Source organism: Callorhinus ursinus, unplaced genomic scaffold (assembly GCF_003265705.2).
Source record: "Callorhinus ursinus isolate GAN/ISIS: 27379988/994484 unplaced genomic scaffold, GSC_fseal_2.0 scaffold1, whole genome shotgun sequence".
Lineage (NCBI taxonomy): Eukaryota > Metazoa > Chordata > Mammalia > Carnivora > Otariidae > Callorhinus > Callorhinus ursinus.
Window position 1 is genome coordinate 132,027,007 of NW_027397063.1, and position 27,739 is coordinate 132,054,745.

General features: G+C 40.5%; 1 long non-coding RNA gene across 1 annotated transcript in view; it reads left to right on the plus strand.

The window, feature by feature from the left end:
* LOC112823057 (uncharacterized) overlaps nt 1-24,111 on the plus strand; it is a 35,681-nt gene extending 11,570 nt beyond the window's left edge. The window contains exons 3-5 of the long non-coding RNA XR_012375989.1: nt 14,018-14,163; nt 19,447-19,625; nt 23,991-24,111. This is a non-coding gene — a long non-coding RNA (uncharacterized lncRNA). The remainder of the gene's footprint in view (nt 1-14,017; nt 14,164-19,446; nt 19,626-23,990) is intronic.
* Nucleotides 24,112-27,739: the final 3,628 nt, after the last annotated feature.

The following is a 27,739-nucleotide window of genomic DNA, read 5'->3' on the forward strand; positions in this document are numbered from 1 at the left end:
TATTCTTTTCAATATAGGTGAGATGTTTTAGACTTTTTTAGAATTTTTTCCATATAAAGCAATGCACAGAACAATAGATTAATAAATCTTTTAACAAATTGTTTCTTGTTTGAAATTTGGATAATTCAACTGCCCTCATTTTTCTCAGGTAAGATTTGCGGGGGGCATATATCTAGCAAACTAATTTTCTGTTTCCAAGCTTCTGGTTCCAATTCCTTCTCTCCACCCTCACTCTTTCTCCTTCTTCTTTCTCTCTTTCCTTCAATTCCCCTCTCCCCCGCCCCCACTTCTCACACTTCAATTAAAAGCTTGACAGATCAGTCCCTTCCCCTTCTCGCAGGGGCTCACCACAGGCCATCTGGTCCTGCGATTGCCAAAAGGGGCTGGTGACATCTCTGTGAGATTCTGTGGGATACGAGGAGCCTTTTGAAGATGGGCTGCTCTTCCTATGCCTGGGAAGTTGAGGGAGATAGCACTGCACACTGACACTCCCTCCCCCTGAGAAGCTGTCTTTAGAAGAGGGGTGAGATCAGCAGGGGTCCCCTGATGGGGATCTGCAAGCTGACTCCACCCGGCGGGGGGCAAGGAAGGGAGAGTATTCAAAGCCCTGGGGGCTCCTCCCCTGGGTGTTGCCCATCATCCAGCTGGCAGGATGCAGCAGCTGCCAATGGACAGGAAGAACATAGTCTAGTTTCTACTCCAAAACCAGAAGTTTCAAGCCAGTTCTAGCTACTTCACTCAGAATACTTTAGGAGAAATCCCATTTAATGGTGCATATCTGACTGCTCTGACCTACAAAATGGACAAACCTAATCTCATAGGGGTCTACCTAATCTACCCTGTATAATGTCTCTGAATGACAAGGAAATCATGACAGAAAAAGAAAATCTTTGGAAGACCTCCATTCATCATTTTGACTGCATCAAAATAGTGATTCAGTGTATCACTATTAACTCCGTGATAAAGTTTACACTCATCACAGGGGCAAGCAAAGCCCTCTGCAAGTCCTCCGCCTAATTGTCAGTAGTATTCCTTCCTATTTCCCAGCACGCACCCACCCACCCTGTCCTCTCAACCTTTTCAAACCTTTCTCTTCCTCTGCCTCTTGAAGTTTCAGTGTTAAGTCATAGAAGTTTTCTTCTAACCTATCTCTAATTTATTTGCACATTGCATTTAACTCGTTAGTCTTCTTAAAAACAAACGATAACGTAAGACGTAAGAGTCATAATCAAATAGGATGAAGTTGGTATTTATTTCCAGAACTGAATGTTCATTTAAAATTGACATCACAAATTTAAAAGACAATTCTGAGTTTCCGTTCAAACAGTAATACCTTGCTTGTTCTTCAACCAGTGAAAGGAGAGCTATGTCGGGAATAAATTTCAATGTAGTGCGCTCTTCCATAGGGTTAAAAAAACTGACAATTATGCATTTTCCAGGGTAATACCACACAGAATCCCTGAGAGGAAAAAACAAATGTTTGCCAGTACCTTCAGTGGGGGTACTCATGTTGGATTTTCCTCCAGGAGTTAATCGGGTGATTGGTTTTACAGAAAATTGGTGTTTCTGGCACTGTGTCCTTCCATAATAGTGAAGAACTATTTGAATCATGAGCAAATCAGAGCCCACCTGACCTCCTTGCTAATACTAACATTACAAGGTTATTGGGGCTTGTTAGGAACTGCAAACATGTCCACTACAGAGGCCCGGTGTCCTTGACTGTATCCCTTCCCAGAGCTTCTATAGACCACATGTCCTATGTCACACTCTGACCCTGAAATGATTTATTTCCTGGGCATATGATATGGGATTATTTTCTGGGACATTACTAATAAGGACCACCATCTATCATATATTCCCTTCTATCAGAATGTGTACCCCTTCTTCTTTGCACATATCTCTTCTCTTACTTTTTTTCTAATAAACGCTTCCCCCCCCCTTTTTTTTTAACTTTTAGAAAGGCTGAATCAGGGATTGATGAAAACCTGTTTTAGTTTGAGTTCCCCCAGACACATGATTCATGCCTTCCTCCTCCCCAAGACATAGATTCGAGAGCAAGTAGTTTATCTGGGAGGTGATCCCAACAAACATTCATAAGGCAGTGGAGAAGTGAGACAGGTAAGGAAAGAGCCAGAAAGTGTTCGATATCAATGAAGAGATCCTATGGGCAATTGGAGCTTAAATTGCTGAGGACCTCTGGGAGCAGTGTAGGACACATGCTTCAGAGTTACCCTACCTGAGGGGTGCAAAGGAAAGGGAATCTATACACTTATCTCCTCAGTCATTGGGGGAGTGGTAAATTCCACAGAAGTTCTGCCTACCTGGCAGAGGAAGACATTAAGCAAAATAACTGCTGGCAGTTGGAAGTTAAGGGGATGAGGGCCAGGAGTTGAGAGAGGAGTACGGACAATGTCTGCTACAAAGCTAAAACTCACTTAAGGGAAAAAGAAAAGCAAATGCATCAGGTAAAACAAAGTGAGAAAGATTAATCAGGAAAAAAAAAAAAAGCTCTGTTACAGAATCCAGAAGTCTAGTTAATCCATTCCTAATTTCCAACATAGAGCATCCACAAATTATACCAAAATGGTACTTGTGGAAAAAGAGGCACTATCCTCCACGTTCTGGTTGAAAATGTGAGCCTTCATCCCAGTCTTTCACAGTTTTAGTTCCCATCACCTTCCAATTCACACCTCTTTTCTTTTTTTTTTAATGTTATTTTATTATGTTATGTTAGTCACCATACAATACGTCATTAGTTTTCCATGTCGTGATCCACGCATCATTGTTTTCGTATAACACTCCCACACCTCTTTTCTTCAGGTAGGCCCATCTCCTTCCTGTCCAGTGCGCTCATACCAAGCTCATTGTAACCATCATGCCTTCGCTCATGCTGCCCAGGCTGCCTGCACTCCTCTCCACATCATGAAAACCTCCCCATCTTTAAGACCCAACTCAAACCTTCCTCTGCCCGATGAAGTCTTATCAACACTGATTGCTTGCTCCCTCCTCTGCTCTCCTTGCTAGTTGTGGTAGGCAGAATAATGGCCCCCAAGAAGTCCATATCTTAATTCCTAAAATCTGTGAATATGTTACTTGGCAGAGGGACTTTGTAGATGTGATTAACCAAGGATTTTGAGATGGGGAGATTATTTTGGATTAGCCAAGTGGACCTAATGTATAATCAAAAGTGGCTTTAAGAGACAGAAGAGTGAGAGTCAAAACCAAAACAAAACAAAACAAAACAAAAAAGCCTGAGGATGTGACCCAATTTGGAAACAGGGTCATGGGTCCTAAACTCAACGAGACCGGTGTCCTTCTAAGATGAGGAGAGACACACAGGGAGAATACCATTTGATGATGGGGGCAGAGATTGAAAGGATGCATGTAAAAACCAAGTAATGCCAAAGATTGTCAACAACACCAGAAGCTAAGAGAAAGGTGTGGAATGGATTGTCCCCTATAGCCTTCAGAGAAATCATGGCCTTGCCAACACCTTGATTTTGGACTTCCAGCCTGCAGAATTGTGAGAGAATGCACTTCTATTGTTTTAATTCACTTCATTTGTACTTTTGCTAACAGCAGCCCTAGGAAACAAATCCACTACGTTATGGATTTGCTGGGAAGATTAAATGTAATAGTAGATGTAAAGTCCTTAGACCAGACCCTTGGCATATTGGAAGTGTTAAATAAAGATCAGTTATCATCACTGCTCCATAATTTTTAGCCTTATTATCATTGATTTCAAAAACATTAGTAGAGAGACTATTGGCACTATCTCTTAAGCATCTCATGTGCAAAGATCACTTCTTATACCTCCTCACTGATAATAAATCTTTTTAAAGTTTCCAGTTTTAACTTCTAATATGAGAGACATATAGAGCTATAGCTCACATAAACAGAGGCTCTTAAGGGTTCTCAATAATATTTTAAAAATGTAAGCGGTCTTGAGAGCAAAATGCTTGAGAAATTCTAGAAGAGACTCTAAAATTAGAGGCTTTATTTATTTTTAATTATCCAGGCCCTTGGTCTTCCATATGTAGTTTTCACACAAAATCGATGGTGTCAGCCCTCTGGGGGGGTTGGATTTGGATAGTGATACTCTAAAAAATTATTTTATGCTTTCTTACTACTGGCTGAGGTAAGAGTATCTAAGTGTATCTTTGTACATTTGTGTGTATAGTTGGGCACAACAATTCCACCACTAAATGACATCCCAGTTGAGACTTGAAGAATGAGCAAGGGGAAAAATAAGAGTCCAACATGCGCATGTGTCAGAGAAAGTTGAGTTGCAGGGGAAGGAATAGAAATGACATTCACTACAAAGAGTCATGACCCTTGCAGACAAGCCAGTAACAGAGAGATTCATTCTGAAATTCTCTAACTTCTTTCCCTCTTTTTTTTTTGGTTATTTTAGGAGGCATCAAAATCACTTTTAACATTTTGTACAATCCCCAAATCCAGGCAAAACTATCCAGGCAAACATGCCATTGCTTGGACCATGGCAGGGATTTTCTTTTTTGCTCAAGATACCCAGATAAGAATCCAGAAAGGCAGGTATGGTATCTGAATCTAGTATTCCTCAGCAGAAGGCAAGCCCCGTCATTTTAGAAGAGACTCCAGGGTATCCTATGCTATGTTGCTCACCATTCACATCCAACCTGAGTCTTTAGAAACCCAAAAAGAGGAGCCCACTTGAACACAGCTAGGCTGTCAAGCAGACAGCTTCTGAATGCTGACCCAATTCTGACCATTGTGTTTCAGCAGATTAATTTCCCAATAGCCTGAGAACCCCTGGGTAAATGGGGACAAGACACAGCATTCTTTACTTCATGAAGAAAGTCATTTTGTGCATTCTTAATTCTTTCTTCATGGAAGAACAGAATTTATTATTAGTTGACTCACCCACTTTCTTGCCAGAGAAGAGAGGACACACGAGCTCTACTAATCCCCAAGCTAATTCCTTGCAGATGTGTTCTCAAAAAGGCCTGAAATATGGACCCTGATTGTCCCTGAGGATTGCCACAGTAACCTGAGAACTCTACTCAGAGAGCTGGACACTGGAAGGAAGGCTGGAACGGGGGCAGGGGGGAGCCATCTTCATGCAACACCGTAATTTATCATTTTCTTTTTTTTTTTTTTTTTAAGATTTCATCCATTCTTTTGACAGAGGGAGACACAAAGAGAGTGGGAACACAAGCAGGGGGAGTGGGAGAGGGAGAAGCAGGCCTCAAGCAATAGTTCCGCTTTAGCCTCCCTAAACCTCATATTATCATCCCTTTGGCAAGAGAGGCTTTGCCCCTAAATTCAATGGTTTTGATGAGGATGAGGAAAATGATGATTAGCTTATTGATCCGTGAAGTATTGTATTTTGCATCGTATTTTTTCTCAACCACTTTTCCATCCTTTAATACTAGGAAGATTCTACAATTTTATGATCACTTTCAGTTATTATAAGTCTAGATCTAGGACAGTTCAGTGTCTTCAGCTTAATCAGATGTCTCATCCATTTTCCTCTATATGAAATATTCCTTCATGCCCCCCTCTTTGTTTAGGACTCTCTCTCCTATTCTTTTTTTTAAGGTTTTACTTATTTATTTGACAGAGAGAGCGCACACACAAGAAGGGGGAGTGGCAGGCAACGGGAGAGGGAGAAGCAGACTCCCCGAGGAGCAGGGAGCCTGATGCAGGACTCCATCCTAGGACCCTGGGATCATGACATGAGCCAAAAGCAGATGCTTAACCCACTGAGCCACCCAGGCGCCCCTCTCTCCCCTATTCTACAGAAAAAAACAAACAAAAAACATGCAACATAGCCCACTAAGCTAAAGATATTTTTATAACGTAAAGGTTTCTTCCCCAGTCTCTTGATTTTTCATTTGTGTCTAATTTATTCACTGCTGGCTCCCAGGCACCTAGTACAGTACCTGCCAGAGATGGTGCTCAACAGATATTTACTGAACCAGTAATTGACTGAATGTCCCAGACCAGCAAAAGAATGTGGCCGGGGAACGGAGGAGGTTAGCAGAGCCAGTGTGGTAGCCCACACTTAGTAAGCCCTGGAAGGAGTGTCAGCCCACCAATTCTTTTTCAGCTTCACTTGGATTATGGGGCCAGTAACAACCCCACCCCCCATGTTATTTTACCTTTTTTCCCTCAGTCTTAGGTTCTAGTTTCTAATCATAGGGAAAGTCAGGCTGAATATTCCATTACAATAATGCACTTACAATAGCAACTCCTACTGTTTGCTCAGCCCCCCTGGCCCCCGGACATTGTTTCTGTTTTACCTTCATTTCTTACCACTACCCTTGCAAGACAAGGATTATAGCCTCCATTTTCCAGTGAAGAAACTGAGTCAGAGAGAGTTTAAGGAATGTGTTCAAGGTCACAGCTAGGAAGTAGAAGAGTTGAGAAATTCAGAAAAATTATGTCTCAACCTTTGGTGTGTCATTAGTTCTCAAAGTGACTACATGTGGAAATGAAAAAGGCCATGGAAATTAATGAATAACTTAAATACATATTTTTATCCATGCTTTTCATTTTACCTTATTCCTTTCTGCACAGCCTTCATAACCACCTTGTTTGTCCTAAAAAAACAAAACCAAATAAATTAATATGTATAAATAAGCTTCAATACTTTTGAAACATAATGGCTGTGTTTATTTCTCTCTCTCTCTCTCCCTCCCTCCCTCCCTCTCTCCTTTTTCTCCCCTTCTCCTTCTCCCTTTTTCCCTATCTTTTAGTTGAGAAGGTTTAGTTTAAACATAATTTATGATTCATGAAACATGACCATCATTGATCCACCCATGGTCCTCTTTTGGTATTATATTTATTATTTTCTAAATATCATCTAATATAACACCTACGAACTCAGAATCTAATAATGTAAAAACTAGAAGAGCACCTATAACTAGCATCTACTTATATGTTTTTGCTCTTTCTATATCCCAACACTCTATCAATCATATTTCAACTTTCAAAATGGTAACTCCATCCTAAAACTTGTGACCATCACCCCCTTGCTTTTTGTTTCTTGTTTTTGGCTGCATTCTCCAACAATGAAATGAAAACAGAATACATCTTTCTACTTACTTTGTTGGTCTTCAAAACAATGAATTCACTGGCCTAGTAAATAACTATTTCCAGCCTTTCCAGCCTATTCCAGTCTCCAGAACCATACTGTTCTTTAAGGTTAGAAATAACCAAACTTTAAAATATCCAGCTAGTCTTCCATAAAGCAAGAAAAAAAAATCACAGTGGCCTAGGCTCAAAATCTTAACGATATCTCTGACTTCAACCTCTCTCTCACCTCCAAATTCTATTTTGACTCTTTATTAGTATACACGTAGACTTGGAGCAACTTAACTTGAATTTATTATCCAAATTCTACCAGGCTTCAGATTAATTTTCTGAGGGATCTTCGTAAGTTACAAATTCTCTATGTAAGTACAAAACTGCAAAGACCCATCTTTGGTTTCCATAAGCCAAAACCTTCTGAACTAACACACCAGGGACTCCCTGTATGGGACAGAACAATTGGACCTCTAATAGTCCCAGGGCAGAAACCAAAGCAACCACACCCTCCAAGTGATCAGGCCTTTCAAGATTATATACACAAAAAGGCAACTATTTAAGGAACCACTTTGGGTCTCCCTCCAGGGTCACAGCAGTAAATACTTCGATGGACTGATAAATTTTTTATAACCTATCTAAATAATAATAAACACCCTACTAATATTAATCCTTTCAGAATCCTGGGGTAATTTCATCTGTAGGGAAACAACCAGGATTTGAAATGAGTAACCTTTAATGATTAAGAATTAAATGCAATTTAATTAAATTCTTTCTTTAAGGAATGATGGAGTGCTGGACTAGACAGAGCACTCCTGAAGACTAAGACTCATTCTCAAGAGTACTGTCTTAGGTCAGTTTTCCTAATTGGAGTCTGAGAGGGGTGTTTGGCTGTAAACAATTAACTGAGAAGGCATTCTTAAGGGAAAAACTTTAAGACAATGAGGGAAGCAAAGCAGGGAAGGGGATGGATTGAAGCACGGGATTCAGGTAAAGTGAAGCTTTGGTCTGACCACTGCCACCCATAGGCAGGGGAGGGCTCTAGATAAGAGGATACACGGTATCTCAGCAATGTCCCCCCTGACAATCAAGCTAATTAACATATGCATCATCTCAATTAGGCATTGGGGGGGGTAAGAACAATTTGGATCAACTCTTAGCAAATGTCAAGTATACAATACAGTATTATAAAACTAGAGTTACCATGCTGTACATTAGATCTCCAGAACTTACTCATCCCACATAACTGAAACTTTGTACCCTTTGACTAACATCTCCCCATTTCCTCAGCTTCTTAGCCTATGGAAACAACCATCAACCATTCTAGTCTCTGCTTTTATGAGTTCAACTTCTTTAGGTTCAGCATAGAAGTGAGGTTATGTAGTAGTATGTGCATGTCTTGTTTAGCATAATGTCCTTCAGGTGTATCCATGTTGTTAAAAATGGCAGGATTTCCTGAATGACATTCCAGTGTGTGTACGTGTGTGTGTAGATAAATAGATCTATATAACTCACATACTATTATCCACTCATCCTTTGACAGATACTTAGGTTGTTTCCATATCTTGGCTATTGAGAATAATGCTGCAGTAAACTTGGGGGGGGTGGGTGTGGAGAAGGAAATCCTTGTGTACTGCTGGTAAGAATGAAAATTGGTATAGCCATTGTGGAAAACAGCATGGAGGTTCTTTAAAACATTTAAAATAGGAAAATGCTCTTTTAAAAGTGCTCAGCCTTTGATCCAGCATTTCCACTTCTCAGAGTTTGCCTTCAATAAGCAATTAAGAGGGGTGCCTGGGTGATTCCGTCGTTAAGCATCTGCCTTCGCCTCAGGTCTCTCGAGCCCCACATCCAGCTCCCTGCTCTGCGGGAAGCCTGCTTCTCCCTCTCCCACTCCCCCCTGCTTATGTTCCCTCTCTCACTGTGTCTCTCTCTGTCAAATAAATAAATAAAATCTTTTAAAAAAAAAGAAGCAATTAAGAATATGATCAAAGATTGAGCTACAAGATTTGCACATTAGTATTGTTTATAATGGCAAAAATTTGGAAAAATCTAAAGCCCAACCAGAAGGGATTTATTAACTAAATCGTAGCCCATTCACAGAAAGGAACACTAAGTAGCCATTAAATGTTGTAGAGCAATATGAACTCACTTTAAGGAGCAATGTTTAAGTTAATTTTTTCAAGCAGGTTACAATAAAGAATAGTATGATATAATATCATTTTCCTAAAAGAAATTGATAATGTACAATAAATAATATATTGGCAAACCATATGTACCATATGTATTTAATACATGATATTAGATTATTCACCAGACACGTGGGTGGACCAATCGCTCAGTAAATAGACAGGTAGATAGCTCTGCAGCAAGCTAGAGAGCCCAGAAGGAAGTAAACGAAATTGTCACAGTGATCTTTTCTGGGATGCTGGAATTAATACAAGTGATAGTAATCTTTACCTTTTGTTTATCTGTGTTTTCTAAAGTGAACTTCTTTTACTTTTATAAAAAGAAAAATGAACTTGCCAAAAATGTATATTCCTAATAAGATGTGTCTATCAAATATGAAGGTAGTCCTAAAAAATTGGCCCCATGATAGCTACCACTCAGAGCCACTGCTCCTTCAAGTCACCCTCCGGAGAGGGGGTAGTTGCCACGGACTCGCACAACCTGTGTTGAGGCTTCTATCACGTGGCCATTTCCAAGTCACTGCTTACAGATCTTCAAGCCTTGGTAGAGCTTGCAACTTCCCCACTCTTCTCTTCATTTACATATGTAAGGATTGTTCACCCCAATAGCCCTCAGGCCACTTTGTTAATTTGCTGCACGGTCTTCAGCTTCCAGGTTACCTGGCACAAAAGCACAACATCAGAACTTGTCAAAGTGGCAAAGCCAAGGCTGGAGGATTCACGTTGTAGGCAATAAATTGTCCATCCCCAGGGACCTCTTTCAATACTTTCTGCCCTTGAAACTCCACATATTTACATTTCTGAATGGTACCATACTGCAGGAAATGCTATATTATGATTTGATTGGCAATAGCCCTCATGAGGAAGAATTATTCAACTCATGATAGATTTGTAGATGTGAAAGATGAAAAGGAAAGGCTTATTTAAGTATGTATGTTATCATGATCTCATCATGTTTTTTTTTAACTAGTAATAGGGAGAATATGAAAACAAATGATAGCACTTCAAAGCATTAAAACATTGAGTTACCCTGGCATTCACGAAATTAAATCCATATGGTCGTGATCTATTACTGAATTCCATCTGCCGGGTGCCTGGGTGGCTCAGTTGGCTAAGCGACTGCCTTCGGCTCAGGTCATGATCCCAGAGTCCTGGGATCGAGTCCCACATCGGGCTCCCGGCTCAGCAGGGAGCCTGCTTCTCCCTCTGACCCTCTCCCCTCTCATGCTGTTTCTCTCTCGCTTGCTCTCTAATAAATAAATAAATAAATAAATAAATAAATAAATAAATAAAAGCTTCAAAAATAAATAAATAAATAAATTCCATCTGCGGTTATTTTAGTAGGATTTTTGAATCATTATTTGCGAGATTAATCTCTTCTTTTCCTGCTGTCCTATTCAAGATACTTTTTTTTCTCTTTTCTGTTTAATTGATGATTATTACTTTGTGGGGAAAAAATAGAAAGCTTTTTTCTTTAAATCACAGAAGCAAAGACTGAAACAAAGATCCTGTGCAACCTATTTATTGAGAGATTTCTTCCAGAAGAAACCAGTGAGGCAGGGATGGAAGCAGGATAGGGCAGATGAAGAAATCATGCCACAGCCTCTATCTAATCCCATAGGGAGCTCCAGCATGTAAATGGTGCCACAGAGCTGGGCCACCTTGAGGCAGGGGGACTAGGGTTTGTCCCTTCACCATAGGGCGTCATTTGCTGTGGGATCCTCCAGGGAAATGAGCAGAACCTCTCAGGTATTTCTGGGTGAGGTGGCTCCCAGAGGCAGGCGCAGTTCTCCTGTGCAGGGTGCAAGTGTGAGCCATTAGCAGTCAATAGTCACACCAGCTCAAAAATGGATACTCTGGACTATGAAAAGAGATCAAGGTGAGACGCCAAAAGTATCTACTAAGTTTCCTTATTTTTCTGTGCTCTGGAATATTTAAGATATACTCCAAATAATCCATCACTTAAGGGACTGAAGAATTTATTAATGGACAGAGTATGAGATAGGTATTTACTGACTGGAAAATTCTTTGACCACATCCCCAGTTGTGTCCTTGACAACTGGTCTTCTTGGATTTTCTTTTTCTTCCAAAGTCAGCTTTAATTATTTGTATTTTCTTTTCTTTTTTTTTTAATTATGTTCAAGTAGCCAACATATAGGACATCATTAGTTTTTGATGTAGTGTTCAATGATTCATTAGTTTACATAACCATTACTTCACCCAGATTTTTAAACTGTTTATAATAAAGTTGCACAATGTAAATTACCATAATTTTTTTATTTGTTTCTTTAGTTGGGCCAGTCCTCAAGTTATGGTGGCTGCAGTATGGCACCTTTCCTTCTGGTAATTTCTGTCCACAAAATTGAGAGATTGTCTGCTCCCTTTGGGGATAATCTTTTGATCCTGAAAGAAGTGTCTACTTGATTCCACTTCTGGAATTCATTTCCAAGTCCTCTTTTTTTTCCTTCGCCAATTCTACTATATTCATTCTGCGGTAAAGTGAGCAGAAAAGAAATGCCCTCTCCCTGAGTCTTGATTAGCAGTGATGCTTGCATGTCAATGTGTAACAAAATGGACTGAATCCATTGTTCCAGTGTTTACTATAATTCTCTCTTTCCCAAGGCCTCTATTAGGCTGGAACTAGCGTCAATTAACAGCCTTCTTACTGTGCTCAGAAGCCTCCTAGGGCTTTATTAAAAGAGGCAATGACTTGATGCTGTGTCAATTTATCTAAACCCAAACAACATTTCCCCAAATTCCCTGCCTATGTGGTTCTAGATTAGGACTGGCCACAGAGAAATTTCATTGAGATTTGAGAAGTGGAACTGTATCCATAGTCATTTTGTTAAGCTCTTGAAAGTAGGTGTGTGGCCAGCCACTGATGCCGCTCATACACATTGTCATTGGTCTCCTGGCTGACTTGGATGGTGAGGGGCAGCAGCTGGGCTTGCAGCTCATTCAGGTTCTACCAGATCTTCTCCTTCAGCTTCTCTCTACACCTGGACCAGGTGTGTTTTCAGCTCCATGGGGAGGGGCACCAGCATCTTCTGTAGGCCACCTCTTCATTGGAATTTTATGAAGTGAGGGATAGACATGGGTATCAGCTCATCCTTGCAGGTTTCATTTTGCCCTTGGTCTCTGCCACTACATTCGATCTTCCCTTCCCAACTGTCTATCTAAGACCAGACACAAAGGCACCAGCCTTCCATAGACACTTAATAGGCTCCAAGACAGTTTAAGGTCTAATCCTATAGAATTTAGAGTAGGTTTTTTTCTTCTGCTTGATCTCTAAGTGATACAAATGGTCAAGCTCATTAGGCCTGGCTCCTTCTTACCAAAAAATAAATTTTTGTCTAGAAGCTACCGTAGAGCCCCTGAAAATCTACTTCTTTAGGGAGAATCTATAAATTTGTCAGATGCTGAGTCCCACAGCAGAGCCACTCTAGGTTTAAGCTGAGATCTCCTTGCTATGTACATTGTTTCAACTAAAAATCGTAACATTGTGGGACGCTTGGGTGGCTCAGTCGGTTAAGCGGCTGACTTAGGCTCAGGTCATGATCTCAGGGTGCTGGGATCGAGGCCCATGTCAGACTCCCCACTCAGTGGGAGTCTGCTTGTCCTTCTCCCTCTCCTTCTGCCCCTACCCCCCTGCTTGTGTGCGTGCTGTCTCTCTCTCTCAAATAACTAAATAAAAATCTTTAAAATAAATAAATAAAAATAAAATTCATGACATTGCAATGTAGATATTATTTTTCAACTTTATAGATATTAAAAAAACAAAGCTCAGAGGTATGTATCTGGCTTAAAGTGACACGGTTGATAGGTTACAGAGTAGGTCCATTTGAATCTAGGCAGGGGCTGTATCTTCCATGTTATGTCCCAAATCAGTCAAGACAGCCAAGGCAAGGCAATCAAAGACAATAGTCCAAAAACCCACTGGCCATAGAGACTCCCCGTCTTCAGTTTACTTCTTTGAAGCTTCAGCCTCCTCTATCCTGCCTTTCCTCCCAACTCCTAACATCTCCCTTTTGGGGGTGTGAGCCTTAAAAATACCTTAAATGTGCAGGCAACCAGGGTTTGGGAAATGTGGCCTGCTAGTTTTAGACACCTCCTTGCCTGAAAGAGTGCTAACTGGAAGTTCTAACTACCATCTTTCAACTCCACGCGGGCTCCAGTTGGTTCCTTGGTCCTTGTTCGTGTATTTTAAGTCCTACCTCCCTAATCTGTCTTTTGACTATTATACAGTTTTAGTACAGGAGGTGACCTTAGAGATAATTTTATAGAAAAACCTCTTTTTACAGGTAAGAATACTGAACTCAGAGAAGGAAAGTGATTCTTTCAAGATCACACTTTATGATATGCCATGAATATTGAAGGGAAACCCATTGTCTAATTATGATTAGAAGCTAAGGGAAGTGCCAAGGACCACAGCCACTTGACATGCGCTAGGCACATGAAAAGCTAGCTTATCCTACTTATTCTTCTGAAAAGAAGAACATCAAGTACCTTCAGGCCTTTATATTGACTAAACAGAACATTTTGCTGTTATACTTGGTTTAATCCCCCTGCCTCTAAAACCCATAAGAAGTCCATTTTTCCCCAGTGTCACAGCCAGCTCTGCTCTAACATTGCAGCAAATTAAAAAGTAATTACCTCAATAATGGGTTAGTTGCTGAATTTAATCACTCTGAAAAAGTACTTGACTTTTCCATTTATGGAATAATAAAATGTTGCATTTCTGTGTGGTCCATCATTTACAGGTCCCTAAGAATTTTATGCTTTGGTGACATCGACTGACATTAACGACAGAAACAAGTGGATGGATGGATGGAGCGAGAGTATCTACAAGAGTGGAAGAAGGCTGGGAACCAACAGGATCTAGGGAGCTAATTTTACACTTACCAAGGTAAGGGGTAATAACAAACAGAAAAACAAATCTCACATCCTGGGGTTCTCCAATAGACAAAATCAAATGAAGAGGATATAATCAGTATTTTTATAAATTTTATAAACTTATAAAATATGATTTTATAAATCATAGCCACATCCTCTCTCTTTCCATCTACTAGGTTTTATCCAATTTCTCCATTTTTGCCTAACCGTAGTGAAACTCCTGGCTAATTCAACTGAGTTTTACCTGATACAGAAAGTCAGGTTTTCCCTTTATGCCCCATTCTGCACAGGATTTCCAAGTCCCCTACCTTTTCTCCATAAGGCTTGTAAGTATCCAAAATCACTAAAACATCAGGTCATTTGGTGGCAGGTATATCTGTTAACCATGGCCATAATAGTGTTATGAAGCAAACAACCCCCAAAATCCATGCTTTAGGACAACAATGGTGTATTCTTATAGATCTGAGGGAACTGCAAAGTCACATGGCAGAGGACATGAATAAAGGTTGGGGTAAATAATTGGGACACAATCTATGATAGCAGGATTTTAAGCTTCCTATCCTAGAATCCCTTCCATTCTATTCTTTGCACTATAAGAGGGAAATTCTTCATTCTCACTCGTACTCCAATGACTCTTTTTTTCTCTCCAGATCACCCTATTTTTAGTTCTATCCTTTCTCTCTCCCTTCTCCCAAAGCAGGTTCATCTAAAACTCCCACAGGGAAAAGCCAACTTCATGAGGCTGCCCCTGAAAATTCAAGTTGGAAGCATCTTGAGCATTCATTTTGATTCATTAACTAGCTTTAGGTCTGGGCTTTTTATCTCTCTCCATCTTATCAGCCCTGCTTCTCTCTATGTGGCTTTATTCTTTACACAGCCTCCTTCCACGTAGCAGGCAAGAGGGCTGCCAGGAGCTCAAAACTAACATTCTCCAAACCCAACACCCCTTCTTCCAAAGTGTATACATTAACCCAACTCTGTTTGGGTCACTTGCTTATGCTTGTATCAATCACTATAACTAAGACAAAAGAATAATCTTATTAGCCAATCCTGATCATGTTCTCACCCTTGCAAAGGGTAGTAGGGGATTTTGCTATTACGACACCAGTAGGACCACATGGCATGGGAGAGGGATTATTCAAATGAACCAAAAGGATATTAGAAAAGCAAGCTGGCCAGACAAAAACTTTAGCTAGTGTAGTACATTAAAACTAAAGATTACAACACCTTTTTGGACCTATATACTACTCACTCCAAATATAATGGATCTTGCAGGATGGCTACTATTAATGCAAGGAATACCCCCCTCTCTTTCCCAGTTTCTGTATCCAATTATCTTCCATTTGCATGCATGAAAACTTTTTTTTTATGTAACTGGGAGAAGATAGAGGAAACTATGAGAGAAGAAGAAGAATATGAAGAAGAAAAAAAATGATACATGAGATGGGTTAATAGAAGTTCATTCCCCACTGATTTCTTCTCATTGATTTTAGAGTCCTTTTGGTGAGAGAAGTCATTAAAAGGGAAGTGGATCAAAGAGGACTTTTGATATTCTGGGTCCAAAGAAAAGTTCTTTGGGGTCCAATTGATGTGGAACACCTTTAGAAAGAAGGTTCATTTACATGCCTCTTTATGGAATAAAACACCATCTTTAGCATCCCAAGGACGAGAGGTAGTAGAAGCATCCAGAACCATTGCCATCCTCATTTTGCTGGGTTGGCAATGGAGGCTACTTGAAGCAGCTTATCAGGTCAGATGTGGCAAGGGGAAGCCAAAGTAAGATCAAAAGGTACTTGTGAGGCACTCTTCTGAGACTGCAGAAAATAATATCCAGTTTGAAGAATTATTCAAATACTAAACTAAGTCATTTAATGTTATTGAAATCTTTAAGTTAAAAGAATATTCAAAGTAGGATAACCAAAAGATTAATGGTGGCACTTGTTATAAACTATTGTTCTTTCATTCATTTTTAAAACATTCTTATTAAGAAATAGTTAACATACATCACTGTGTAAGTATAGGGCATACAGCATGATGGTTTGATTTACATATATCGTGAAATGATTATTACAATAGATTCAGCTAACAACCATCTCATATGGATACAATAAAAAGCAAAAAAATTCTCCTTGTGATAAGAACTCATATGATTTACTCTCTTTATAACCTTCCTATATACCATGCAGCAATGTTCGCTATAGTCAACATGTTGTACCTTATATCCCTAGTATTTATTTATCTTATAACTGGAAATTTGTACCTGTTGACCACCTTTCTCCAGTTTCCTCTCCCCCTACCCTCCATTTCTGCCCATCACAAGTCTGATCTCTTTTCCTATGAGTTTCTTTTTTGATTTTATTTATTTTTTTAGATTCCGCATGTAAGTGAGATCATACGGTATTTGCCTTTAGTTCATTTCTGCCAATAGAAACAAAAGGATAAATAGAGAATGAAATTTAAGAACATTAACTGTAGGGGCACCTGGGTGGCTCAGTCGGTTAAGCATCTGATTCTTGATTTTGGCTCAGGTCCTGACCTCAGGGTTGTGAGATTGAGCCCCATGGGGGTTCCACACTGGGCATGGAGTCTGCTTAAGATTCTCTCTCCCTCTCCCTTTGCCTCTCCCCCTCTCTCCCACTTTAAAAAACAAAACAAAACAAAACAAAAGAAAAAAACATTAACTGTATAATACACGTAATCATTAACTGTATAATATTGGTAATCACAAATATCTTATTTAAGGTAAGGTCATTACAAAACCAAAAAATACACATTTGAAAATGAAAAGAGCTTTTCTCTGCATATTTCTTCTTACATTCATTGCTTAATATGACAGATTATATTTTCATATTATTTAATATATCTCTATTGCAAATAGTAAGATCAGATGTAAATATAGCCATAATAAAAGCAGCAAAGCTTTTGTTTCCTCCCAGAGTCCAACATAAAAACAGAGCACCTAGATAGCAAAAGCCACAAACAACACCTACAACAAAACTAAGTGGCAAGATCTCCCTCAAATACAGCCAGGAAAACAAAGAAAAACAAAGAAAAGAATGATGAGCCTGGTGACAAGGACTATCCCTAGCACGCAGGGTGTTGATCAGACCAAGAAATGTATGAGACGAGCCTAGAAACTCCTACCATATAGTAAAGAAGATATCAAAGACCAACTGGTTCATGCGGAAACGCATTTGTGAGCCAAAATGAAGAAGCTCCCAATGGCCAAACTGGGTACAGACTGAGCTTCAGTAAAGATAAAAATTGCAAACTCCTCAGACACATCAAACCGTGAATTAATAATGACATAAAAATTGGTTACTTTCAAAGGATTACAGAAAACAAATTCATTAAAAACTGGCAACTAAATAAAGTTGCCTTTCTTATGTGAACTGTACCACTGAGCGACCAAACAGCAGATGAAAGGAAATATCTCTTAATAAAATGATTCTAGATCATAAATGCAAATAAAATGTTAGACTTAGAATATCACCATTTTGCCACCCCCAAGTAGTTAATGGATCGAAGCATCAACTCCTGCTAAGATAAGTGAATATGTCCCACGGGATAAAAGAACACATTACCTAGACTCTGGCCAAAGGGAATGAAGCTGAATCTGATAAAACTTCATTTTATTGTAAATTTACAGGAGATACAGAGGGACATAACTGAACCCCACCATCATTTTACAATCTGTAAAACCCAGAATGTGCAAAACTCTACAGGTCAAATGGCCTAGGTCAGTTAGCAGATAAAATATATGGAAAAGAAAAGGATAAAAGAGGAAATCTATAGATTTAAGAGGAGATTTTTTTTTTAATTTTTAGGTTATTAAACTTGGGTAAGTTTAAACTCCTATATTAAAGAATAAACCTTTGAGAGATGAAACCATCAATAAATGAAAGAAAATTATTATTCAAGAGTTAAGATGGGGCTTACTTTTGAAAAGAGGGAAGGCCTGCAGTTGGGAGAAGCACCTGGAAGCTTCCTGGGGTGCCAGCAACACCGTCTTTGTTGACCTGGCTGGTGATTTCATGGGTGCTCACTTTATAATATTTCACCAACTTGTACATTTGTTTTCTGTGGTTGCCTTTATCTGTATTTTCTTTTAAAATAAGAAGCACACATTACAAAATAATGAAGGGCAAAGAATAGAAATGGAAAATAATATAGAAAGGTTACCTTAAATTCAAGGCCGTCTTTTAATTGGAACAAACCAGAGGCAATCATCTTGGGGCAGAAAAAAGGAGACAGACTGTCAGTCCCTGCCAGAGATGAGACCCTTGAGACAGCCAAGGGTCAGAGAAGCTGCTTCAGAAATCTACAACTTCTACCAGGTAAAACACACTGACATTCCAATCCCCAGACAAACAAAGAAAGTAATCACAAAGATACTTTCAAAAATAAATTATCAATGAATATAGTCAAGGCAAGGGGTTGAGAGGATTTTACCCTCACTATAGAGATCATATTCATAAAATGGGAAATAGAATCCACTAAAGGCAAATGCACTTTGTTACCAACTTTTCCAGAACAGCTCTGTTGTGGGAGCCTTGGGCCGCATTTTGTCAGTCCTCTTAACAGAAGCTATCAAACTTTGTCATATACTTCTGAGCAATAGTGACTCCTTAGTAAGCCAATATAAACTGAGTAACCTAAACGGGCAATTCAACTTGTCTACCCCCTCCAGGATAGAAGGCATTCATACATTACCCTTTCTTTTTTTAATTGAAATATATCTGACCTATAATATTGTATCGATTTAAGGTATACAACATGCTGATTTGATACATTTATGTATTGTAATAGGATAGCACCTCTAGCATGTGACATAATTATCATTTCTTTTTTTGGGTTGCCCTTTTTTGAAGTAATTTATTCTCCATGTTAAGTCAGCTAAAAGGAATGTAACTGGAGTTCTTGCCCCAATGGGGCAAGCAGTTCTGTCCAGTCTTCCTACCTTGACACTTCCCAAGGCAAAAGACAAAAAGCTTAGACCAGGCTTAGTTGGGACAGATCGAGTTAGTGGCGCCATTTCTTTACCCACCGGCGTATCCACATCCTTTGCCGGGTAAACGAATAGTGCTTCCTCCCAGAGGCGTTCTCCCTACTTTCCTTCCCTCTTTTCATGTTGGTCTTGGCCAAGAGAATGGCCAAGACTGGATGTGGACAAGAGTGGCAACATGCCAATTCCAAGCTCAGGGCTTAAAAGGCATCACCTGTTTCCTTTTTCCTTCTTGCACTTCTGCCATTAACATGAGAGTTTCCCCAGGTCACCTCTGCCTTCTTATCTCAGACCCCAGGATGGCTAGACACAAAGGAGACCTGCGCCCAGTATGCAGTGAGAAGCTAAGCCCAGTGACATCCACAACTTGCAACAGAGCTGTCACCAAGCCGGCTTGACCAGCTGACCAACAGACACGTGAATAAGAATAAATGCTTGCTGCTTTAAGCCCTGGAGTTTGGGGTGGTGTGGTATGTAACAACAAGTAGCTGACACACCCACTATGCTGGTGATGTGTGTGATCATTCACACCTTCCTTAGAATGTCAGCCTTCGCCAGACTTGTTCCATAACTAAAAAGCAAAAGTGTGCCATTTTCCATATTTTGTTCTCTTATTTTGTCTTCTCCTTCAATTCTTGATTACACACTAAAAGAGAGGATAATGCGGGGCGTCTGGGTGGCTCAGTTGATTAAGCGTCTGTTTTCGGCTCAGGTCATGATCTTAGGGTCCTGGGATCGAGCCCCACATTGGGCTCCCTGCTCAGCAGGGAGTCTGCTTCTTCCTCTGTCCCTCACTCACTCCACACTCATGCTCTCTCTCACTCTCTCGCTCTCAAATTAATAAATAAAATCTTTAAAGAGAGGATAATGCAATCCAAGCTTCAGCAATACAATCCATGTATAAAATTCAGTACTATGTATATATATTCATCTTAGCCTTCATCCCTGGCCTCACCCTTGCTTTCTTTGCTCTCCTCCCAATGGTGTGATTGTATCCCTCGCATGGCCTGCAGGAGTGGAGTACACGTATTCCCCCATTGTCTTTTGCCTCTATTCCTAGATCAGGGTTGGAAAGTGGGGTGGAGGGAAGAAAGCAAAGGGAGAGGAAAGCCTTGTTCCTGTTCATGTTCCATTTTAAACTGCATCCCACCTACAGCCCATTTTGTCATTTTTGAACCATCACTCTTACCTATGATTCATTTTTGCATGTTTTGTCATTCCCAATTTTGCAATTTCAAGACACTACAAAGAAATATGCCAGGCGATAAAGAAGATTTTCAGAAGGAGAAAACCGATGCTGTCTTCCCCCACCAGACACATTACAAGGATGGAGCGAAATTTCCAACGATCCTCCTGGAGGCAAACAAAGTGCCACAAAAAGACATCCTCATAGGTCTCCCTTTCATGCTGTGAGTCAGGATGAAGTAACAGATGCCTCACATTCCTCCTGGGAGTGTGGGGCTCTTCCCCAGAGAGCAGCATCTGGCCAGACAGGGCTGGATGACCAGGCATCACCACCGAGAAAGAGAGTGACCATGACGATTGGTGCCACCTTCCCCTGGAAGTTTCTCTCCTTCGGGCTGGGTTACAGCCTGGTAGCTGCCATGGCTGGAGTTCACATTCCTGATGCTCCAGAGTACTGAACTCTTCTATGCGGAATATCCTAGACCTTGGAGGCAGGGAATATTTTGGATGATCACTTTTTCACAAAACCTGAACAAAAAGTTGCATGACTATGTCAACACAATTAGGAACTGCCAAAGAACACTTGTACGCCAAAGTCTTCGGTTACCCCAGAAATACCTACTGAGGGAATGAAGCTGAACATTGAATGTGCACCATTTGCCAAGTACTTTATATACCTTATGCTTTACTCAGTTCTCATAACATCCCTATAAAATATCTATTTTTATTCCCATTCTACTGACAATGAGGGCCAAGGAAATTCAGTTACCTTACTTAAGGTTAGACAGTTGATAAAAGATGAAACTACTCGTGGGAAAAACAGGACATCTTAACAATTTCGCAGAGTTGTTGTAAAGAGAAGATGCATTTTTTATATGACGTCACATGGTACTTAGGTGTGCAAGAAAGGCTCATGTCTTCCTCCTTACCCCCCAGTGCCCACTCAACATATAGCACTCTCCTCATTCACCCATTCACTCATTATTTCAACAAATTCATACCGAGTACCTTCTCTGTCAGAGACTGTGCCAAGCACCGGGATGTCCAGCCCTCAAAGATAGATACAGAGATTAAAAAAAAGAGGGGGGTTATTCTCAGATTACACACTATATACTCAGTCCATTTTGCAGGAAACCTTTTGATTAATAGGAGCTTCACTCTTGTTAAAGTAACCAGATTAAACCCAAGATGGAGTCACTCATGCTAAGTTCCAAACATCCTCAAACTAAACTTAACAAATTTCTAGGCTCAGATATACCAGAAAAGGAGGCTCTATTTCATCCAATAGGTGCTTGCCTGCTGGCACAAGGTACCTCACCCAGCTGCAGGACTTCCCTTTGCTCCCTGTAAAGAAAGCAACCCTGCTTCAACCAATGAGCAAATGCACAGTCTAACTTGCTTGTCCTTGCCCTCTGTGGTCTATCACCTTGCTTAGGCCTTCGGAGCTCCTTTCTTATCTGCTAGATCGGATGCTGCCCGACTCATGAATTGCTGAATAAAAGCCTAGTAGATCAGTAAATTGTCTGTGGAGGATTTTCCTTCAGCACTCTAAATATGGCAGCAGCATCTGCCAGACCATTCTGCCACCCAGGATTCCTGATCATCCCCAATGTGGGAGCCAAGCCCTGCTTTATTTCCTTAGGCCTCCAGAAGCTGTTTTCTCCTGGGAGAAGGTTAATGTGTGTTTGGAAAAAGGATAGATGGGCTCCAATCAAATCTCCACAGTCATCAGTTCATTATGTCATCTTGACTTGGAAACTTTCATTTAAATTCACCTCTCATCCACAATAATGATGATGGGATGCAATCAAGCCAAATATTAGCTCAAATCAGGGGTTTGTTAACTTCCTAATTAGCTCATTGTGGCTGCTGTGTATATAACAGGCAGACCCTAATGACAACCATTTAAACTTCCCTTTGTCTTACTCACTCTTGAGTATTTGGGTCTTTCTGTATTCACCTCCATAGCAAATCCTGCTGAAGCCTAGCATGGGCTCTGAACCAGAAGACTGATTTTCAACTACTCAGGTTATACTGCCCATATCCAGCACGGGGTTGCAACCATGCTCTTCTCTCTTTCAAAGCTCTGAGAGGCAACCTCTGCCCCAATGTACTCTGACACAACCTCAGGCCCATAGCCACCTCTCATTCATTCAATGAGTCGATGAACGAGTCTTTCAGGGCATCCACTGGGTGTCAGCTCTGCGCTAGACTGTGAGTAGGAAGGATGCACTCCTGTCCTCAAGGAACAGGTAATATCATTAGGGAGGCAAAGGTCACCAGGCACTTGCCATTCAATGTGACAGGAACCATGGTAGGGAGAGTAAGGTGCTGCAAGGGCCTGCAGGAGGGGGACCTAACCCAGCGCAGGGAGAGCAGAGTAGGCTTTCTTGAGGAAGTGACATTCTTCTCCTGAAGGAATTTCAGATTAAGCAGACAAAAGGAGTGTTTTGGGGGCAAGAGGGACATGAGTGAAAATGGAGAATGGGGAGAATATTTCAGGCAAAGGATGACGTGTATGCAAAAGCTTCAAAGGTGAAAAAGAGAATGGTCCTCTGTAGAATTTTTTTTTAACTTCAATATTTTTTAATAGAAGTTCTATCACAGGAGGAGAGTGGACAAGGTAACTTTAGGAGATAAGGACACTTATTCAGATCTCCTTGCTCCATGTGAAAGAATACAGACATAATTACGAGCCAGGATCCCCCTGTAGAGCATGCTAGAATAACAATGATTATCTATGCTCTACTTTTGGAAGCCTGGTTCATCGCCCTCTGTCCATATGTCCAAAGCCAGTTCAAATGGGAGGTTATTTCTAAAGATTTCAATTGAGGTCTTTATTAACCTCCTCTGCTAATATCATAACTGTTATCCCTGCCTTCATCCCCTCTATATTCTATTCCAGTGACACCTCCACCCTCAAAGAGCTACCCACTCTAGTGGGGTAGAGGAGATACATGTTCTCTGTAACCCTTATGAGCCCAGATACTTGTGTGGTCCAGTCTCAGGGTAATGCCATGATTAAAGAAACAGAGTGAAGTAATTAAAATAAATTTCATCACAAGTCAAAGTGCTTCTTGACTTAAATGTTACAACTAAAGTTTCTTAAATACTGAAAACAAGATCCAAAGACAAAGTATATGAAAAAACTTATTAAAATCCTCCCTTTCTTGACCGTCCACTTGATTTCATGTGCCATAGCTGATTCTCTCTTTAAACACCACCCTCCTGCTCCCCTTCCACCCATAGTTTCTAGTTTTCTTCTCTTCTCCAAGAAAAATACTTCTTCCAGATCTAGACCACATGTCTCTTGTCCTCTGTAACCTTCCCTCTTCTTCTCTCTCCCTGTTTTAGCTCTGTATCTGTTTAGATGCTTTGGGCTGTGAGTAGCAGAAAACCCGACTAAAATTGGTTTAAACAATGGGATCTTTATTATCCATAACAGAGACCAGTAGGTTTATTTCAAAAAATTTCCCCTATTTTTGGCTCACAGCTAAACTATGTCTCCAGGCTCCCTGTGGTTAGATGGGGCTGTCAATTTTTAAGTTCTCTCCAACTGAATATGAGTGGTAGTAAGAGGTCACTCTTCTGATTCTGGGCTCATAAAACCTCCTTAACGTACATTTTTTCCATGCTCTTTCTCTTTCCAGTGGCTTAATACAAAGGAGAAAGCAGAGCAACAAGATGGAAGAAACCTGGGTCCCTGAATGACTATAAGGAAAATGATTATCCCCACTGGCTTGAATATCATTATATGAGCAAGAAATAAATTGCCTTAAGTTGTTGAATTTAGGGGGTTTGATTTTTTTATAGAAACTTCGACTACCCTAATAAATTATTTTACTATATGAAAGAGAAGAAAAGAGATAGAAGGAAAAGAAATAGGTTTGAGTTGGCATCTCAATGATAACATCAAGGACTTGGGCTCTTCCTACTTTCTCTGTTCTTCTCTGCTCTGCCCAGTTTGTTGGCAAAATCTCCCACCACAGCTGCAGGATATCCACTGCTGCAAGCATCACACTCTCACCCAAATGGTCCAGAAGAAAAAAATGAAAGGATTTCTCATATATGTCTCTTTTATCAGGAAGTAAAATTTTCTCTAGAACCCCTCAGCAAACTTCCCTTTATTTCTCACTGGCCAGAACTGGGTCATACCCCTCAGTCATTAGCAAAGGAGTTGAGAACACCATGACTAGAGAGAGCTAACTGATTCATCCCCTAAGACTGGAAAGGGGCCCCTACCCTCTTAACTGATTGGTTAGCTACATGCCTGATACCTGACCAAAATTGGGCTCTGTTAGCAAAGAAGAATGAACTGGTGTTGTATAGGAAACCAACAGGGTGGCCACTTGTCCCTTCCCAACCTCCAAATTCTACATTAATAAGGCCCAATATATAGTCCATCAATGACAGAATCCTATCAGGAATTGGGAAATGTAGATGGGCAAAGTCAAAGTCTCTTTAGTGGAATGGGACAAAAGGGTGGGAACTTTTTAAGAGTTTACAATGTTTGTTGATAAGCAGGGCAGACAGTGTGGAGTGGTGTGCAAGAAACATGAATAAAGAACTGCAGGAAATTAGAAGCAGGAGAGAAAAACTACAATTGAAGAGACCGAATGAGCCATTTGGAACAGACCTTCAGGGTTAACGATACTGGAGGAAAATATGGGGATTAAATTAAAATGAAAGGAAAAACATAATCAAGCGCACAGAAGAGAAAATTCTAGGGAGACAGGAGAGCGAAGTCACAGAGAGGTCTAATTTCACATGTACCAGGAAGGCCGGGAGAGTGAGCATACAGAGAGCACTAAGAGGGAGGTTTCTACTTTGCAGCATATATTCAAAGCTCCTCAGCCAGAATATTATGAATCTGTGACACCTGACTTTACCTCAACTCTTGAGACTTCATTAGACAGATGTTCCCTGACAACACCAAACAAACCGGCGTTCCAACCCTCTCTCAGACCTAAAGAAGGTTCACTTCCCCCTCCCTTGCCACCTGGTATCTGCTATGATTCCTCTGCCAGGAAGGCCTCCTGACCCCTCACTTTAATTCTCTAATAAAAATGATGTGTGTTGTTTATAGATCAACTTTGCATTGAGCCCCAATGCTATGTAGTATTGTGCCATGGTCTCTAGCTACCTTATTTCATTTTATCTCATCCCAGTCTTAGGAGAGAGACACTAATATCTCCATTTTACAGGTAAGGAAATTTAGACTCCAGAAAGTTAAATAATTGGCCCATAATCATAGAGTTAGTATGTGGTAGAGCCAGGACTCAAAGCTAGATGTTGTCTCACTCCAAAGTTAATGATCTTTCCAGAACTCCACACATCTTTGTTGAGACAATGACTGTGCTACATTTTGTCGAAGAGATTTTCTTTTTCTCTAACTTTATTCTAAGTCTCCATGAAGATCATATAAACGTCAGATGTCCCAGCAGGCAGCAAGTCATAGGAACCTTTTAAAGCAGAGAAGAAACAAGAAAGAAAAAAAGGAGTTTGGCAGTGTCTTAGGGAGGGCTTGTAAAGATACAAGGAACAGAAACCCATTTAAAGAAATTCAGGAAAATGGAATTTCTATAAGGCTCCATAAGAATCTCATGGAATCCAATTGCAAAAAAGTGGAGCTGGACTCTTGGGAACTGGACCGTCCCCAGATCGTTAGTCTCTCCTTGTCGCTTTTCTTGTGCCCTCACTATCTTTAGCTCCAGGCTCGCATTGCCTATATGCTTCATTCTTCTCTTCTCTTCTGCAGAAAAACATCTGTGCTCACTCATGAACATACTAAGATGACAGAGTCTTTGTGTCAGCCTGACATTCAAAATCAGCTCCTCAGAAATAACTGACTTTATTCATCCTTTTTCCAAAGTCTCCATAAAGAAAATCTTTGTGGCCCATCTTGGTTTGATACTCTCCCCTAGGCTATTCACTGTGGCCTCATGAGTTGCAGGGCTCCCTTCTGGGACTTCAGGCAATGTAGATTCTCTAAGAGGCAGGTATGGCGGGCGGTGGGTGTGTTAGGGTAGTAAGGACAAGTCATAGTGTGGGGAAAATTATTTTGATGCCTTAGACTCTCCAGAAGGCTGCCACAACCACAGACAAAGACAAAGGGCTCAGAAATCTACATGGAAAAAAAGCAAACTACTTCAAGTTATAACTATATAGGGTTAGGACTGTTTTTTTTAACGATTTTATTTATTTATTTGAGAGAGAGAGAATGAGAGATAGAGAGCACGAGAGGGAAGAGGGTCAGAGGGAGAAGCAGACTCCCTGCTAGGCATGGAGCCCGATGTGGGACTCAATCCCGGGACTCCAGGATCATGACCTGAGCCGAAGGCAGTCGCTTAACCAACTGAGCCACCCAGGCACCCCAGTCACTATTTTTAAGTGAAAGAATACTTTTTATAATTTATGAAAGATGTTTAAAATGTGTTTTAAAGCATTGGGTAATATATAGGGCTCCTGGGTGGCTCAGTCAGTTAAGCGTCTAACTCTTGGTTTTGGTTCAAGTCATGATCTCAGGGTTGTGAGACTGAGCCCCACAGTGCAGAGTCCACTTGAGATTCTCTCTCTCCCTCTCCCTTTGCCCCTCTCCCCACTCTACACGTGCTCTCTCTCTATCTCTCTCTCAAATAAATAAATCTTTATAAAGGATTGGGTAATATAGAGCAGGGATCAGTTAACTAAGGCCCATGGCAGTCACTTGTTTTTGTAAATAAACTTTTCTTAGAACACAACTATGTCCATTTGTTTAAGCATGGTCTGTGGCTGCTCTCCTGCTACAACAGCAGAATTGAGTAGTTGTCAAAGAGACCCTATGGCCCACAAAGCCTAAAACATTTACTATCTGACCCTTTAAGAGAAAGTGTGTCAACTCCTGATATAATTATGCTGCTCTGTATAGGATCACAATTTTCAGTAGGTAATTTACAAAGTCATTTTTAACTTTTGGAAGGACCACATAAAAGAGACTTCCATTCTGGAACAGCAAGATGAGTCTGTTAGAGTACCATAGGCCTTTTGTAGAAAATGGCCTTATCAGGGTTAGTGTTGGGGACCTAAGTTAGGTCTGGTCTCAGGAAAGATAGAATTCACTACCACATGCCAGCACCTCTTCTATTTTTCACAGTACCTAAGGAGATATTTTGTGGGTTGGAGATAGATGATAAAAGCCTTCAATTGAAACATAATCTATTCCTCATTTTGTCTGTGTGTGTGGTTAGTATATCCATACAAGGTGTCACTTAACAAATTATCATTTTAATTCCTGAGGTATCCATAAATACCTATATCCTGAGCTTGAAACTACAGTATTTAATGTTAGAGTCCTTGCTCATCCTCTGACAATCCTAAAGTGTATCAGAGTTTCCCATCTGCAAAATGCAGGACTTTTATT